Here is a 19,787-nt window from a genome sequence, read left to right on the forward strand (position 1 = left end):
TATACATAGAGTGCTCATACAACTCCATGAAAGGAAGATAAAGAACCCAATTAAAAAATGGGCAGAGACCTGTTCGGTTTGGCTCAGCAGTTAGAGCATCAGCTGGTGGTTCAGAGAGACCCAGGTTCGGTTCCCACTAAGGTCACGTACCTTGGTTGCGGTTTGTCCCTGGCCCTTGTTGGTCCTGCAGGTGGCAGACACTGGATGTGTCCCTTTTACGTCGATGTCTCTCTCTCTCTCTCTCTCTCTCTCTTCCTCTGTCTCCCTCCCACTCTATGTGAACAAAAAAATGGAAAAATGTCCTCAGGTGAGGAAAAAAAAAAATTGGCAGAGGAACTAAATAGACAGCTCTCCAAATAGGACATACAGACATACAAATGGCTAAAAGATATATGAAGAAATGTACAACATCACTAATCATCAGAGATGCAAATTAAAACAACAATGAGGTATCAACTCACACCTGTCAGAATTGCCGCCATCAACATATCATCAATCAACAAGTGTTGGTTAGGGTGTGAAGAAAAGGGGACTATAATACACTGCTGGTGGCAATGCAGACTGGTGCAGGCACTATGGAAAACAATGTGTTGTTACCTCTAAAAATTAAAAATTGAACTTCTATTTGACCCAGTGATCCCACTTCTAGGAATATACTTAAGAAGCCTGAAACACCAATCAGGAAGAATATATGTACCCCCATGTTCGTAGCAGCACTATTTACAATAGCTAAGATCTGGAGACAGCCCAAGTGTCCATCAGTGGACGAATGGATAAAAAAGCTGTGCTACATATACACAATCAAGTACTACGCAGCTGTGAGAAAGAAAGGTCTCTTATCCTTTGAGACGACATGGAGCGACCTGGAAAGTATTATCCTACGTGAAACAAGCCAAACAGAGAAAGACAAGTATCACATGATCTCACTTATTTGTGGAAAATAATGAATATAACATTCTGAAGAATGGGTTAGTTACAGAGCCATGGAAGTGGGGTACAGACTGACAATCCCCAGAAGATGGTGTGGTGGGGATAGATAAACCATAGCACTTATATGCATGTATGCATGAACAATGAACATGGACAACAAAGAGGGGGGGGGAGATAAACCACAGAACTTATATGCCTGTGTGCATGAACAATGGACATGGACAACAAAGGTGGGGACAGGGTAGTGACAGAGAGGAGGGGGGTATCAGTGGGGGAAAAATGAGAAACATCTATAACCAAAATAAATTAATTAATTAAATTTTTAAAAATTATAACAACAACAACAACAAAAAAACAAAGGAGTTGGAAAATGAGTGAAACCTTGCAGATGAGATAGATTAAGGTGCTATCCAGGATGCAAAGGTAATGTTAAGATATGATCTCTTCCCTCATGAAGCTATAGTCATATTAAGTAAAACCAACAAATACCATGAAACAATTCTGTACTGCTCAGAGCAGTTCTATAAGTGTTTTACTGTATGACAACAGTACTAATATCTTTTGAAAATGTGTATTTGTTTCACAAACGTTACTTTCTGTGGCAATTAATCTCACAGACACAATGCAGCCCTAAATTTTGAAACTTGAGACTTGGAACTCTTCTGTTTTTCCTCATATTAACACATCCTCATTTACCAGAGGGTAAAAAAAAAAAAAAAAAAAAAAAAAAAATTTCCTATAATAGCCATTTTTCTTAGCATAGTGTTTAGCTTTTCTTTCCTCACTTCATTTAACAAACTGGTCTTTATAGGGTAACAAGGCCTTGAAGCTGCCATAGCCACTTTTCCCTGCTCCCAAATCACCTGTTTTAATTTGTTGGATAGACTTCTGAGATTACAAGCAAATATCATTTAGGAAAAAATAAAAATGTCATCTCTATGGCAACCTGAAGGTCTGAGGGTGAGCCCACCTTGAAATCACCAAATCTCTTTGAGAAGTCTCTAGGGCCTAGCTTAGACAATCTCTTATTGAGAGATTGGCTGCTCTTAGTATATCCACTTCTCAGCCCATAAATATAAGTCCTAATTCTTGAAATTTCTTTGTAAGTGGTCTCTTTTCTTTCCACACATAATTGACATATAAAATTGTGATGCTAAAGAAAAAGAGAAAGTTCATTCATATAGGGTAAAGTTTGTGGGTATCTGGTCTGTGCAAATGACTGAAAAATGCTCTAGGGTTACTATAATAAAAATGGCAACGTCATACCCTTTGAGATATCAACATCTATCCAGGAATAACCTTGGGAACAGAGGAGAGAGTGACCAACATTATCAGGTACTCACTTTGCAATGACCACTGTAGGAGACACTAGTATTGGATTTTCCAAGCCATTGCTAATGACATTCTCTGCCTTTCACTACCTAAACCATCAAAAATGTGCAAATTTATTTTTCAAATTCACAAAATATTTGCAATATTTTAAGATCCAAAGTATTTCTCCTAATTGCTTTATACACCTTGGAGCATATAATAGTTCTTTGACAGAAGAGGTGCCTTGGTTTTTGGTTCAGAAAATAAAATCACTGTATTTGTTTATTCATTCAACACATATTAATTGAACACTGCCACATGATATGCACAACTATATGAATACCATGGTGAACATGGCAGGGAAGGTCCCTTGTCTCATGGAGCTTATGTTCTGGTGAGAATACTCAGACAATACATAAATAAATCAGATAATTTTAGAGAGTGGGCACAAACAATGAAGGAAATCACAGGTGATGTGATAGAGCATGACAGAAAGATTCTACCTTAGTTTGGGTGGTCAAGAAAAGCCTCCCTGAGGAAATGACATTTGAGTGAACATCTTCATAATAAAAGTCAGCCAGGAAAATATCTTAGGGAAGAAAGTTATGAATAGAGGGAACAGCAAATACAGAGTTTCAGAGGTAAATAATATTAACTATGTGATCAGCACTGTTCAAATGCTTTATAGACTAAAATCATTTAATTGTCACCACAACCTCATGAGGTAGATACTATTAAAAACCCCAGCTTTCAGAGGAAGCAACTGAGGCAAAGACAGGTTGCAAGACTAGTCTAAAGTCAATAGATGGTACACAGCAGGTCTAGGATTGAAACCTAGGCAGTCTTGCTGGAAAGTCCCTATCTTAACCATATTGTAGGGAAGTGTTCAATAAATTCAAGAGTCTATCCTTCAGAACTGGAATTGTCACAACACACACAGAAAAGTCTTAAAAAACAACCTATGAAGTGGTGGAGATAACTCAGTAGCTGGGCTGCTGTGGAGTAGTTATGAGCAATGAAATAATTCACTTCATATTGAATCAGATTTTTTATCTGTAGAGTTGTCCCTGAGCTCCCAGACTTAAACTTTTCTAAAACATTCAAAGGTGTCAGAAAAAAAGTATCGGGAAATACCAGAATGTAAGAATATGAATCCTCTTCATAAATAATCACAATAAATCCAACTTTCTATCACCTACCTAAAGACCTCTCCAAGTAAAACAGTTTGATTAAATGAGATAAGTACGTGTGAAGAAGCTAGCAACATATCACTGATACAGCCAGTAGGTTCAGGGGTATAATCATCATTCTTCATTTCCTTGGAATTTTTCATCTGTAATACTAATCTATTAAAATAATAACAGCAGTAGTAGCACCTTTCATCTGAAAAAAAAAAAAGAACTAAAAATACCTACAAACATGAACTCATTGCCCTCATGCTATAACAACAAAGTGTAGAAAAGTCTTTTTAATTTCTTTTAAGGAGAAAAAAAAGAAAGAGTTTGAACTCTAAATATTTTTTGTCCACCTACCTCATTTTAGACTGTCCTTTATTGCTTCCATGGTTTTTAATATTATCTTCTCTCTCTCTCTCTCTCTCTCTCTCTCTCTCTCTATATATATATATATATATATATATATATATATATAATATATATATATAATATATATGTTATATATGATATATATATATATATATATATATATATATATCATATATAAAATAGATTTTTAACCTTTATAACACATTGGCCTGTTTAAATCAGTTGAAGACTATATCTAAAAAAAATTGTTACAAATAATTGTTAAAGTACCCAAATTTACAAGTGATGGAAAGCAGATTAAAATGTATTCCCATATAATATCACTTGCACTCAGGTTCCCCAAGAAGTCTTGTTTAAAGCTCCCACATAGTTTAGGGTGTCTTAGACTCTCACAGCACTTCAATACATATAAATTATTTATTTATTTATAAACATAATTAGAAACACAATGGTTTTTTTTATTATTTTAATTTTAACTTTTGTTAATCCTCACCCAAGGATATTTTTCCATTGAATTTTAGAGAGAGTGGAATGGAGGGAGGGAGAGTGGGAGAGAGCGAGAAACATCCATGTGAGAGAGACACATTGGTTTGTTGCCTCCCACATGACCCGGCCAGGGATTGAACCTGAAACCCAGGTAAGTGTCTTTGACCAGAATCATTGACCCTTTGGTCCATGGGTCAATGCTCTTAACCATTGAGCCAGACTGGCCAGGGCCAACACATAGCATTTATAACTCTGCATTGGAACTACCAGTTTTCTTGTCTGTCTCTCTTACTAGACTATGAGTTCCTCAAGAGCAGGGAGAATACATTATTCATATCTGTATTTCCAGGGCCAGGCACATGTTGTACAGAGTAGGCACTTGCTGAATGGGAGCATGAATACTGACAGGTAAAGTAAATAAAAACAGTAAAAATCCCTTTAATAACTAGTATGGTTTCACCTTGTTTTACTTGTAATATCTAAGCAGACCTAACTTTGATGTATAATTACTCTTAAGAAATTGTCTCATCTCATTCTATTGGTTATCATAGAACTTAATCAATATTCATTTTGACTTGGGAGACTGCAAAGTAGAGCAGAATAAGTTCCTCAGCTCTTATTTTTTTAATTCTACGAACTGACAATAAAGCATAACATAAAGTATGGGTAGAATAAAGTAGCTGAAATGGAAAATTGGGAGATCAGATCCTTTCCAAAGAGTGGCATTTCTAGACCAGGCATGGCAAGAGGGCATAAGTTGGAAAGAGCTTCATAGTCCTAGGGATATATACACTGTGGGACTAAAGTAGGTTAACAGTAGTGGATACATGAAACAGTTTATTTTTATATTATTATTTATTAAATATTGTATTATTTTCCATATGAACAACTTTAAGCCTACTTTTGCCCAACCCTGTAGTTTGAACATGGTCCAAGACAGAGAAGACCCCAAAACCATTCTGGAAACTGATCTATCCACGGCATTCAGAAGATGTTATTTCCAAGTCCTTGCTAATCAGTGATCCTCGCCCCTTTCCTATATTGTCAGCCTCTTGGTCTCTACTGACTCCTTCCCTATCTCCTAAAAAATGCACAAGTCTCCTGCATCATTTAATTTGATTCTCAAACTAACACCATAAAGTTGGCAATATCATTACCCTCATTTTAGAAATGAGAAAAGTGAGGGCCAGAGAAAAAAGTAAATTACTCAAGAAAACACAGATAGTAAGTGATCATATCTAGGACTCTAATCCAGATATGTCTGACACCAAAGTCCTTGTTCTGAACCACTTTGCTAATATTACCTTCTTATCTTACTCGGGAAAGCTGCAATTTTAGTTTTTTTCCTCATTATCCTGTCTTCCAAGGTAATGGAGAACTGTCTCCACTATCCATGTAATAATCTACCCTGTGCTAGGAGATTTATAATCATGTCTACACCTAATCATTTCTTGTTAAAATTCAACACAGATGGTTTAGGGTTTACACTCTATTTAGCATATATTTAATTAAATCAGCTAAATCCAGAAAAAAAGTGTTAAGTGACTACTAGGTGCCCATTCTGTTTCAGAACACAAAACAAGTTTTTGGCTTAAAGTTGGAGCAATGTATATATAGAACACAAGATACTAGGGAGTAGGTATGAGTGAGCAAAAGTACAGTATTCATTTTAAATGTTCACATGTTCAGGATAATTAAAGGATAGAGGCTGTCATTATTTGCTTTGGAAAGTATTAATTTCAGGGAAATACTACCTGCAAAACATATTTTTAGTTAAGGAAATAAAGATACTCCATAAACATATTTTACTTGTGTCAAGTTAACAGATGCCATCCAGAGCTGCTGGACACAGATGGATGAAAGTCACTAACTTCAAGAGGGAAATATTTCTAAGCACACCAACAGCCATATCAGTCATATCTGGAGGCAACCAGATGTTTTGGTCTGTGTGGTGGCTACCATCAAATAATCCCAAACTCCAGATATCTATCCAATTTTCTTTCATTTCATTTGTTAGGGTTCCCACTCCTTTCATTCATGCCAATATCCAACTGTGAGTCTCAATTTTCCATTCTGTTCAACTATGGCTTTCTTTTTTTTTTTCCTTTTTTTTTCTATTTTTAATTTTTGTTTATTTAGGGAAGAGCACAAATGCAGTCCCCCACTACCACAAATTATGCAGTCGAGTTTCCCACATTTGGGGAAATTGCAGGGGTCAGCACATCCAGGGTGCAATGGATAAGCCTCGCCCTGGGAAAACCACCTTTGTGATCATGGTATCTCCCCTACTATGGTTATCTTTTACATGAAGTTATCAACCCATTAATCTAGTGTATATTATGCCCATGGCGCTGTTGGGTACACAAGGACATATCACATAAGGCAGTATTGGGGTCCATCTCTCAGGAGCTTATAAACTACAAATATTTGGGAGATATGAATAACTCACATGTAAATATTACAGTAGTCCCAGTCCCCACTTATCCATGGTTTTGCTGTCTATTGTTTCAGTTACCTGCAGTCAACCGTGGTCTGGAAATACTAATGGAAAATTCTAGCAATAAACAATTTATGAGTTTTAAATTGTGCGCCATTCTGAGTAGCATGTAGAATTCACATGCCGACCCATGACTTACCTTGAGGTGTGAATCATCATCCCTTTGTCCAGCATACCTATACTATAGATGCTACCTGCCCATTCATCACTTAGTAGCCATCTGAGTTATCAAATTGACTGTTGCACTATCCAGCATGTGTTCAAGTAAGCCTTATTTTACTTAATAATGTCACGAAGCAAGGGTAGTGATGCTGGAAATTAGGATGTCAAAGAGAAACTGTAAAGTGCTTCCTTTAAGTAAAAAGGTGTGCCTTGCTGGTGTGCCTCAGTGGTTGAGTGTCTACCCATGCACCAAGAGGTCTCCAGTTTGATTCCTGATCAGGGCACATTCCCAGATTGTGGGTCCAATCCCCAGGGGGAGCATGCAGGAGGCAGGCAATCAATGTTCTCTCTCATTGATGTATCTATCTTTCTCTCCATCTCCCTTCCTATCTCTCTCTAAAATCAATAAAGAAAAAAAAAATTAAGGTAAAAGTTTTTTTACTTAATAATGAAAGGATAAAACCATATGCTGAGGTTGCTAAGATATATGGTAAGAATGAATCTTCCATCTGTGAAATTGTGAAAGGGGGAAAATTTGTGTTAGTTTTACAGTTGCACCTCAAACTGAAATGTTGTGAGATAAGTGCTTAGTTAAAATGTAGAGATGAGAAAATGGTGGTGAAGTGAATGGAAGCTACACAGAGCATCTCCCAGGACCAAACTGGAATTACAATGAAAATAAAGACAAATCGTCAGGAACAAGCAACAGAAAAGCAGCTTGGAGGACCATATAAACAGGGACACTGACTCAAACCTGGTAGGATTGTGGAGACACGAGAAAGGGGATGGGAGCCCACGGACAGCAGTGGCCTTAGCTGTGAGCAGCACCCTCGGGTTAAACTCCCAAGTGGCTCGATAGCACAGAACTGGGACATATGCTAAAATAGCCACAGCCACTCACCTTGGGCTCTGGCAGAGGGAGGGCAGACTGAACTTGAACTGTGTGGGGACACTCGGGATTTGGAGGGCACTCAGAGCTTTTGCTGAGTTTGGGCCACTCAGGACAGTGGTCACCTTACACCTTCCACTCAGGACAGTGGTCACCTTACACCTTCCCAGGGCTCTTGGGAGAGGCAGTGGCACCTCTGATGAAGATTCAACCCCACCTGGTGGCCATTGAAATGCAAATTGAGGCCGATTAACAACCAGCATCTGCCTCACCTTTGGGAAATCCCCTTACTCTAAACATCAGGGGGAGTTTTTCATTCCACTGAGAAGTCAAGGCTCTTCAAGTAACTGTGACTAATAGCATCCAGGCAAAAAGCTAGAGAATAACTGAACCATTCCTGGGCTTGCAACTGGGCCCAGGAATGTAAGAATTGACAGTGGTATTTTTTACATGGGTCCTCCCACACTCATTGAAACCCAGTAGAGGGTCCCACAAACAGCAGAATACCAACACCCACAGGGAAAATTTGGCAGGCTCCAAAATCCAATGAGATGGCAAAAATGGTAAAACAAAGAAACAAATGCCAAATGAAAGAACAAGAGACTTCTACCAAAGATGAGATAAATGAGATGCAGTTAGGCAAGTTAACAGAACTAGAATTCAGAGCAATGATCTTGAGGAACCACAACAGCATGCGTAAGGACATGAGGACCATAAGTAAAGACATGGAAATGTTGAAAATCAACTAGTTGGAAATTAAAAACCACCAAGAAGAAATGAAGAATGACATATCAGAAATAAAGAACACATTGCAAGGTCTAATCAGCAGAGTAGAGGAGGCGGAGGACCGGTTCAGTGAATTAGAAGACAGGGTAGAAAAAATCAACTAATTAGAAAACCAAAAGGAAAAAAAAAAAAAAAAAAAAACAATTAAAAAACAGGAAGAGAGCTTAAGAGAACTGTGGGAAAACAGGAAACGTAGTAAAAGTTGCATCATAGGCGTCCCTGAAGAAGAGGAAAATGAGCAAGAGTTAGAGAATATATTTGAAGAAATAGTGACAGAAAACTTCCTAACTTGATGAACAAAGAAGGCATTCAAGTTCAAGAAGCACAGAGAGCCCCAAGTAAGAAGAACCAAAACAGGCCCACACCAACACACATAGTAATTAAAATGCCAAAAATGAAAGACTAAGAGAATATCCTAAAAGCAGCAAGAGATAAGCAACAGGTTACCTACAAAGGAAACCCTATAAGGCTCTCAGCTGACTTCTCAACAGAAACACTATGGTACAGGAGGGAATGGCATGAAGTAATCAAGGTGATGAAAAACAAGGACCTGAATCCAAGACTAGTCTATCCAGCAAGGCTATCATTAAAAATAGAAGGTCAAATAAAGAAAATTCCAGACGAAAAAAGGCTAATGGAATACATGAGCACCAAACCAGCACTTCAAGAAATGTTAAAAGGACTGTTGTAAATAGTAGAAGAAATAGGAGGAAAATAAGAACCAAACTAAACAAAATGGCAATAAATAAGAACATATCAATATCATCTTAAATGTAAATGGAATGAATGTTCCGATTAAAAGACACAGAGTATCTGATTGGATAAGAAAGCATGATTCATCTATATGTTGTTTACAAGAGACCTAGCTCACAAAAAAGACTCACATAGGATGAAAGTTAAGGAATGGTAAAAAAATTTCCAAGCAAACGGAAAAGAAAAAAAAGGTGGGATAGCAATACTCATGTCTGATAAAATAGACTTCAAAATGAAGGCCATAACTAGAGACAAAGAAGGTCACTACGTAATTTTGAAAGGATCTATCCAACGGGAAGATATAACCTTGATAAACATATATGAATCCAATATAGGAGCACCAAAATATATTAAGAAGCTTCTGGAAGACCTCATAGTAGAAATTGAGAGCAATACAATCATAGTTGGGGACTTCAACACCCCACTAACATCACTGGATAGATCCTCTAGACAAAGAATGAGCAAGGAAGCAGAGATTCTAAATGAAGCACTAGACCAAATAGATTTAATAGATATTTACAGCAAATTACACCTCAAAACTACAGAATTGACATTCTTCTCAAGTGCACATGGGACATTCTCAAAGATAGACCACATGGTAGGACACAAACTAAGTCTCTACAAGTTCAAGAACATTGAAATCATATCAAGCATCGTCTCAGATCACAATGGCACGAAACTAGAAATCAATTGCAACAAGAACATGCAAAGATATTTGAATAAATGGAGGCTAAATAGCATGTTATTATACAACGAATGGGTTAGCACGGAGATCAAGGAAAAAATTAAAAACTTCCTGGAAACCAATGAAAGTGAACACACAACAACACAAAAATCTATGAGATGCAGTGAAAGCAGTTCTAAGAAAGAAGTTCATAGCACTACAGGCCTATCTCAAGAAACAAGAAAAATTTCTAATAGAATATCTAACCTCACAACTTAAAGACCTAGAAAGCAGAACAAAAAAAAAAAAAAAGAAGAAAGAAAAAAAAAAAAAAAAAAAAACAGAGCGAGTAGAAGGAAGGAAGTGGTAAAGATCAGAGCAGAAATAAATGACATAGAAATCAAAAAAAATAATTCAAAGGATCAATGAAACAAACAGCTGGTTTTTCGAAAGATAAACAACATTGAAGGACCCTTAGCTAGACTCACCAAGAAACAAAGAGAGAGAACCCAAATACACAAAATCAGAAATGAAAGAGAAGTAACAACTGACACCACAGATATACAAAAGATCGTTAACAACTACTATGAACAATTATATGGCAACAAATTCGACAATCTAAGCAAAATGGACAAATTTTTAGAAACACACAGTCTCCCAAAACTGGACAAGAAAGAGAGAAAACTTGAACAGAGCAATAACAACTAAGGAAATTGAAGAGGTAATCAAGACTCACCCAGCAAACAAAAGCCCAGGCCCGGTTGGCTTCATGGGGGAGTTTTACCAAACATTCAGAAAAAAGAACTAACATCCATTCTCCTCAAACTATTTCAAAAAATTCAAGAAGAAGAAAGACTTCAAAACTCGTTTTTTTAGGCCAGCATAATTCTAATTCCAAAATCAGAAAGAGATATTACAAAGAATGAAAAATATAGCGCAATATTCCTGATGAACACAGACACCAAAATCCAGAACAAAATACTAGCAAATAGAATCCAGCAATACATCAAAAAAATTATTCACCATGACCAAGTGGGATTCATCCCAGGGATGCAAGGCTGGTACGATATTCGCAAATCAATAAATGTGATATACCACATAAATAAAATAAAAACCACATGATCATATAAATGGATGACAAAAATCCTTCGACAAAATCCAGCATCCTTTTTTGATAAAAACGCTCAGCAATGAGGGAATAGAAAGATCATATCTCGACATAATAAAGGCCATATATGAAAAACTTACGGCCAACATCATATTCAATGGGTAAAAATTTAAAACATTTTCCTTAAGAATAGGAACAAGACAAAGATGCCCACTTTCACCACTCTGATTTAACAAAATACTGGAAGTCTTAGCTACAGCAATCAGAAAGGAAGAAAAATAAAAGGGATCCAAATTGAAAAGGAGGAATTGAAACTGTCATTATTCTCAAATAACATGATACTACACGTAGACAATCCTAAAGACTCCATCAAAAATCTACTAGACTTAATAAATGAATTTGGCAAAGTAGCAGGATACAAAATTAACATCAAGAAATCGATGTCATTCTTATACACCAATGATGAAGTCACAGAAAGAGAAACAAAAAACAATCCCTTTTACCATCATGGCAAAAACATTAAGAAACCTAGGAATAAACTTAACCAAAGAAATAAAGGACCTATTCACAGAATACTACAGGACATTAAAAAAAGAAATAGAGGAAGATATAAAAAAGTGGAAGCACATACTTTGTTCATGGATTGGAAGAATTAACATCATTATATTATCCAGACTACCCAAAGCAATCTATAGATTCAATGCAATCCCCATCAAAATACCAACGACATACTTCACCGAATTAGAACAAGTACTTCAAAAGTTCATATGAAACCAAATAAGACCTCAAATAGCCACAGCAATCTTTAAAAAGAAGAACAAAGTAGGAGGGATCACAATACCAGATTTCAGGTTATAGTACAAAGCCACTGTAATCAAAGCAGCCTGGTACTGGCACAAGAACAGGCATATAGACCAGTGGAACAGAACAGAGAACCAAGGAATGAAGACAAGACATTATGCTCAATTAATACTTGACAAAGTTAGCAAGTGCATACAGTGGAGTAAAGACAGCCTCTTTAATAAATGGTGTTGGGAAAATTGGACAGCTACATGAAAAAAAAAAAAAAAAATTAAACTAGACCATCAACTTACACCATACACAAGAATAAACTCAAAATGGATAAAAGACTTAAATGTCACTCATGAATCCATAAGAATCCTAGAAGAAACTGTAGACAACAAAATTTCAGACATCATACGCAGCAGAATTTTTACTGATACATCACCTAAGGCAACAGAAACAAAGGAGAAAATGAACACATGGGACTACATCAAACTCAAAAGCTTCTGCAGAGCAAAAGATACAATCCTCAAAATGGAACGGCAACCCACTGTATGGGAGAGCATCATTACCAATGATATGTCAGATAAGGGGTTAATTTCCAATATATATAGAGTGCTCATACTGCTCAACAAAAGGAAGACAAAGAACCCACTTAAAAAATGGTCAGAGAAACTATATAGACACCTCTCAAAACAGGACATGTAAATGGCTAAGAGAAATATGAAGAAATGCTCATCATCACTAATCATCAGAGAGATGCAAATTAACACAACAATGAGGTATCACCTCACACCTGTCAGAATGGCCGCCATCAACAAATCATCAAACGACAAGTGTTGGCGAGGGTGTGGAGAAAAGGGGACTCTAGTACACTGCTGGTGGGAATGCAGACTGGTGCAGGCACTATGGAAAACAATATGGTGTTACCTCAAAAATTAAAAATTGAACTGCCATTTGACCCAGTGATCCCACTGCTGGGAATATACCCTAAGAAGCCTGAAACAGCAATCAGAAAGAATATATGTACACCCATGTTCATACCAGCACTATTTACAATAGCTAAGATCTGGAAAAAGCCCAAATGTCCATCAGATGATGAGTGGATAAAAAAGCTGTGGTACAGATAGACATTGGAGTACTCTGTAGCTGTAAGAAAGAAAGATCTCTTATTCTTTGAGACAACATGGAGGAACCTGGAAAGTGCTATCCTAAGCGAAACAAGCCAAGCAGCGAAAGACAAATATCACATGATCTCACTGATTTATGGAATATAATGAACATAACAGTCTGAGGAATGGGGTAGTCCCTGATACGTGGAAGTGGGGTACAGACTGACAATCCCCAGAAGAGGTGTTTGTCGGGGAGAGTAGGACCACAGAACTTATATGCATGTTTGCAGGAACAGTGGACGTAGACAACAGGGCCGGGAACAGGGCATGGAGGAATGGGGAGGGGGGAATCAGTGGGGGGAAAAGGAGAAACATCTGTAACAAAAATAAATTAATTAATTAAATAAAAGAAAACATCACCTTTAAAAAAATGAATGAAAAAAAACTGGATTAGGTATTAAATTTGTGTGTGGAAGACTTGAACAGAAAGTGTATTCCTATTGATGGCAACATGTTGCACCATAAAACACTGAAGCTATCTGAAGACTTAAGCTAAGGATACCTTGAAATGGTGAAACCAAGCCATTTACTGCAAGTAGGGGATGGTTACACAGGTTTGCACTAAAAAATATAACACTTACTGGAGACACTGTACTGCTGATCAATAAACTACTGTCACATTTCTGGCAGAGTTAAAGAAGTTGAATAAGGCGAAAGGCATGCATACATATAGGGAAACAACATAGTATATATGGGGTTTTGTACTATCTGCAGTTACAGGCATCCACTGGGGATCTTAGAATTTGTCCCCAATGTTTAAGTGAGGACCACTATACTACACTATACTGTCTTAGTCTATGACAAGCTATATGAGACTTTAGACAAGCATATAGGATTTTAGAAATGCAAACAGAGATTGAAGTTTTGGGTTAAGCATAGAGAGGGTAGTTTAATAAATGTTTTATCACCTGAATTCTTGAAGGACCAGTGGGTTATGATTTAAGAAGGAGGGGCACTTTGTAAGCAATGGCAGATTATAATGATTCATTGGAAAGAGAAGGAATAAATGAGTTTGGAAAACTAGTCTGGGGCCAGATCAGGGAGGTCTTGTGTTCCTCGCACACAGTCTGCCTGTCATCCTATATAGGAATCTGAAATCCAGATCTATCCTGATGATAGTTTACAGGATATTGCAAACATTGATTTACCATTTTTAATTTTATGGAAATCATTCCCCATGGCCTCTTCTGTAATATTTAATTATTTTTCTGTTATTACTTTTAATTCTGTTTTCAAGGATCTTTTTTCCTCTGGTTGATTAAAATAATATATTTATGTTATGAACGATCAGCTTCAACACTTTTATCCCTTAGCGGTCACAACCTGAAAAGCTGCTAATGCCAATCTCATTGCACTCACCTTAATTAACTGCCCAAATAGATTGTTTCTCTAATACAAAAATCATATGGAGAGAGAACAAAAATGATAGGGAAGGAAGTTATGAGTCATAGAAGCCAGAAGACAAATTTATATCACTTAGGAAGCTATACTGGTTATCATAACAATAGCAAATATTTAGAGTGCTTTCATCATGAAGATCCCCCAGAGCCCCAAAACAATGAACACTTGCAGTAAATAGATTAAAGAAGATAGCCATCATCCAAAAGAGGAAGCCCTCTCTCCCAAGCCCAGTGCACCAAGTCATTCCTTGGACAACATTCAATTTTAGCCAAGGGGTTTTAAAGAAAGCTGGATGGAATTTCCAAGTCATAAAACCTGGAAAGCATGCATAAAGAACATCACAAAATCTTTTCACAGGAGAGAGTCTGGGGACAACAGCTGTGCCCATAGACATCTTAAGTCTCATGTATTAAGATCACAGCAGCTTCAAAAGGCAGTGAAATCTCACTGATTTGAGATAAAAGAAGTTCAAAATACTATCAGATACACACATGTATAGCACATAATGTAGCCACACCTGGCTAGTTACCATTTCCTAAACGTACTAAGCATACATGCACATGTGTGCACTCATGCTATTACCTCTATGTGGGAGACCCCGTCTACCTGAGGGTTCAAACTCAACTTCCAAATTTAACCTTAATGTCTTTCTGTAGCCATTCTTATCTTCTCACTTACCAAATCAGTCAATCACTCAACTGTACTCAAGAGGCAACACTGCTAAAGCATTAACTAACATTTATTAAAGTTACTTGCTTATGGTCATATGTATTACCACTAGATTCAAAGGTAGAATATCTGTCTTAGTTATCCTCATAATACTAATAACTAGTGAAAGTGTCTAGAAGAGAGTAATGTTTTGGAAATGTTGAAGAAAGAAAAGAAGGAGGGAGGGAGGAAAGGAAGGAAAAAAAGAAAGGGAGGGAGGGAGGGAGGAAGGAGGGAGGGAAGAAAAGGAAACCTTCCCTTTACTAGACCTTGAGCTTCTTCTGGGTAAGTACTATCTCTTACTTTTACACCCACAGTGGTGTGTACCGACAGCAGACCCACAATAAAACTGTGGAATTGAAATCAGGTTAAAACTCTTTAAATACAACATCATTGACTATATGGCTGCCCCCAAGTACTTACAGTCTCAAAATTTAAAATAATAGTTTAACTGGGAAGTAACTCAGTAACAAGGCAAACAATCCAAAGTACTCTAGAAGTTCAGGGAAAGAAAGAGTGAATGAGAGGTGGAGCTGTGTAGGATAGCACTTATCAAACTGTAATGTGCAGTAGGTAATTTGTTAAAATGCAGAAGCTGATTCAGTAGGTCTGGGAGGGCTAAATTATTAGCTGCATCAAAATCTCTTCTGAGGAGTTTGGACTTTCCATTGTGAATTCCTAAGCAAGAACTTAATGTATTATCTTCAGACTTTATATTGTTATAAAAATGTTTTGTTTATAAAACTCATTTTCCTATGCATAATTGTTATCTGATCTTCAAAACAACCTGAGAGTTAGGTCAAATGTTTTGTTTTCATTCTCATCTTACAGATTGAGGAAACTGAGGCTCACAGAAGTAAAGTTACTTTCCCAATGTCAGCCAAACTTAGATTAGAGACAGAACCCAAACCACGTTTTTATGACTCCCACTTTAAAGTAATTGTTCATCACATCATGCTGCAGATTGCCACTTTAAACCAGAGGGTCTTATAAAGGGGCACTTGTGAAATTATCTTCACATTATTCCAATCTCTTTAACTGCACCTCATTATCTGGCTAAGGAAAATCTGTCTTTAGAATTATAATTCTCTGACCCAAAATGCTATTAATTTTCTTCTATTAGACATTGAAAGAATTCTCCCTGCTTTCTCCATTTTCATGTTAAAGAATAATGAAATCATTTTAGTAAGAATATGGGGAGGCACATGCTAATCTATTTTGTTTGAGAAAATTAAATGGAACCAGTTTGAGTCTTTTAATGATACCATCAGTTTCCTTTCAGGGGCCTTGCTACTATAGTTTCACTTGTGAGGCATCTTTTGTTTATATTTCTCAGTTTGGAGAATTGATCACTCTGTTACTGCCTATTGTGATCCTATAGGAGTCTATTGTTTCCCAAATTTCCACTCTTTAGAGATTCATTTTTTGGGGATTTGCAGGGCTAGGGGACTGATAGTGTGACATCAGTGTTATACTTTCTGATGCTTTCTTTTCAGTTACAAAGGACAAGTTCTGCCATCTTGGAATTAAATGGGTCAAAATTCTATCTAAGCAGGCCAAAAATTAGAAAAAAACATTTTCTAGAAAGGAGGAGAGAGAGATAGACTCAGTTGAAATGTCTACAGAACTTGTATCATCAAACAAGTGATAGAAACCTAGCAGGTTCTCAACCATTATTTCAAATTTGATTCATTTCTAACATATCTGTTGAATGATTTGACAGTACCAAGTTGAGTTTGTGTTATCTTGTTACAAATTATTGAGGCAATTAAAGTTTACTGGATATGTAACCTTGGGTTAGTCCCTTAATCTCTCAGCCTCAAATATAGTTATCTGAAAGGGGGATAATGAATTATATCTATCTTGTATAATTGTTGTGAGGAGTAAATGGATTAATTTACACAAAGCACATTGAACACTGTCTGGCACCAGAGTAGGCACTCAGTAAATGGTGGCTAGTATTCTCCCACTCATTCTCATGCTTTCTTTGTAAAGATCATAAAGGGAAACTTAGAAAGACCTGAAAAACTCATCGTTCTCTCTTTATAGAGAGGGAACTAAATTACAGAGGTGTTATCTGATAAATTGTAATCACATAGAGCCAAAGTAAATAATTTGGACCAGTGATTCTCCTTTCTGGACCAAGACTCACAGTAAGAAATACACTGTAAATAACTTCATAAAACAAGTATTTCCAGTAATGCAATTGGGAATTTTCACTATTCAATTTGTGTTTTATTCATTCCATTCTAACGTATTGGGGGGGGGGGAATGCTGGTCAGGGTCCATAGAATTGATTTTTAAAATAAAAAATGGGTTTCATTCAACCTACAGTTTGGAAGATACTGATTTAGATACCCCCAAACTCTATTTCCTTCAACCAAGAAAAGAAACAGTTATTGCTCATATTATTTAGATTATTGGTATTATTTGCCCTTCAAATTTTAGCATAAATGCTTCCTCAGAAATACTCTCTGATCTCTCTGGTCAGGATCATGTTCCTTTCTCATATGCTGCCATATGAAAATTTTCTTTTCTTCAGAAGACTTATTGCAATTGGTAATTATATATTTATTTGTGATTGTTTCAATTAATATATGTCCCCCTCAATAGAATGTAGGTCCATGAGGACATAAACTTTGTCCACATTTTTCATTAGTACATTTTAGCATCTACCCCAGCCCAATACCTAGTACACAGTGATAACTCTATAAATGTATGATGAATGAATGAATGACCAAACTAATAAATGAATGAATGAGGTACTCAGAAACCAATATGTGAACCTGTTCAATCATCAACCTACTATGAAATCATTAGTTGGCTTTGCTTTTCAAATTGAAAGATGTGGTGAGGTTCTGTTAAAAACTGTTTCTTTCAGCAGACTAAGCTGCATGAGTGCTAGGATCATGTCTTGTTTTGGTTCTCATTGCACCACAGCAACCAGTATATATATATGTATTATAGATAAATAACCTTTGGAACACTGGAACACTTCCAAATTTTCATGAAAGGTTTCCAAAGTGAAACTAATGATTGCAAATGGCCTCATCCATCACGCCTTTAGCAGAACAGATATTACAGAATGTCAGAGGTGGACACGACCTTACACATCAATCATTGGTAAACAAACTTGCTCTGAAAAGGTCCAAAAAATAAATTTTTCAGCTTTGCATGTCATATGGTCTCTATCATAACTACTCAACTCTGCTGTTGTAGTGCAAAACCGATCATAGACAATACTTGCACCACCAATAAGTATAGTTGTGTTCCAACAAATAATTATCTACAAAAGCAGATGGAAGCCTGAATTTGGCTGCAGTTTTCTAACCCTATCTAACTCTAATCCAACCCTGACTCAACTCCCATATTTTATAGGAGAGAGCAGAAAAGGACTATTAGAGGAAAAGGCCTGTTTAAGGTCACACTACTAAGTAACAAAGTGGGGCCTTTCAACTTCTAACTTCAATTCTCATGACACTACATAGCAGCCATGTTTTGCCTGCCTGCTTAAGGCCTCGTGTTGGTACATACAGCCTTGTTTATTGAAACTAAGGAAGTTTACCTTAAATGTGATTTTCATCGGTAATTTTTCATTTTTACTTTTTTATTCTATCATTCATGTAGTCTAAAAGCCTTGTGAGGACCAACTTCACAAAGAGGTTATACAAATCCTTCTATTTTGTTCAGGTTCCTGGAGTTCTGCCTTCTCACATATACAGAAAGGGTATGTACTAGGCAAAATGTTCTGACTTCTGTGGTATTAGGGCTGAATGGGAAAATAGGAAGTGAGTGCTCCATCATGTGTCCTCCCATACACCTTACCCAACTCTCTCACAAATCATTCAATAGCAGGGAGTTACTAAGTTCCTACTATATATGCAGCACAAAACCTGGTTTGGGAGGGAATGAATGATGTGGATGAGAATATTAATAGCAGGTAATTTTCTGGGTTCTGGTTATATATCAAGTACATTATGTACAGCTTCCTTAAAACCTTATCAAAACCCTTTAAGGAAGAATCAGATAGATTAATTTGTTTGTATTGGAACCCAATTTGGTCCACGTAGAAACCCTGGGCTGTCTTTATCAACTATTATCATTGTTAAGGCCACAGATTCCTGAACACTCTTCTAAGAATTGAAGGTAAAATATTGAATGCGCCTAGCCCAGTGTCAAGCACATAGTATGCACTCATCCATTTTTATTATTTATCCCTCTCCCTAACCTGCTCATTCACAGGCCTATACAAATACGCCTCTGACCATAAGGAACCTGACAACACTCCCAGAACAAGTAATGCCCTTCTACACCCCTATGCCTTTGCATGCACTCTCTATTCTTCCTGTAATTCTTCCCACCACATATCTTCTGCTTTACTAAGCCTCAGCTCAAATGTCACATCTTCTGTGACACTTTCCTGATGCCTTTGGAGACACTAAATTAGTTTTCCCCCAATACTTTGCCCACCCAGCACTTTGTTCAACTCTCTATTATAGGACATAGTAAAGCATCTGGTTTATAACACTATGAACTACACTGAGACAGGGGCTGTGTTATTGATTTCTTTTTTAAAATAACATCTATTATGTG

At 36.8% G+C, this 19,787-nt stretch overlaps 1 protein-coding gene and 1 non-coding gene across 2 annotated transcripts in view; both read right to left on the bottom strand.

The window, feature by feature from the left end:
- COL4A6 (collagen type IV alpha 6 chain) overlaps positions 1–19,787 on the bottom strand; it is a 438,122-nt gene that overhangs the window by 330,467 nt on the left and 87,868 nt on the right. The gene's annotated exons all lie outside the window — the stretch shown is intronic.
- On the bottom strand, positions 6,408–6,571 carry LOC118636871. Its single transcript, XR_004960834.1, has one exon. It is a non-coding gene; the product is annotated as a U1 spliceosomal RNA (small nuclear RNA).

This window comes from Molossus molossus, unplaced genomic scaffold, assembly GCF_014108415.1.
Source record: "Molossus molossus isolate mMolMol1 unplaced genomic scaffold, mMolMol1.p scaffold_m16_p_2, whole genome shotgun sequence".
Taxonomy (NCBI): domain Eukaryota; kingdom Metazoa; phylum Chordata; class Mammalia; order Chiroptera; family Molossidae; genus Molossus; species Molossus molossus.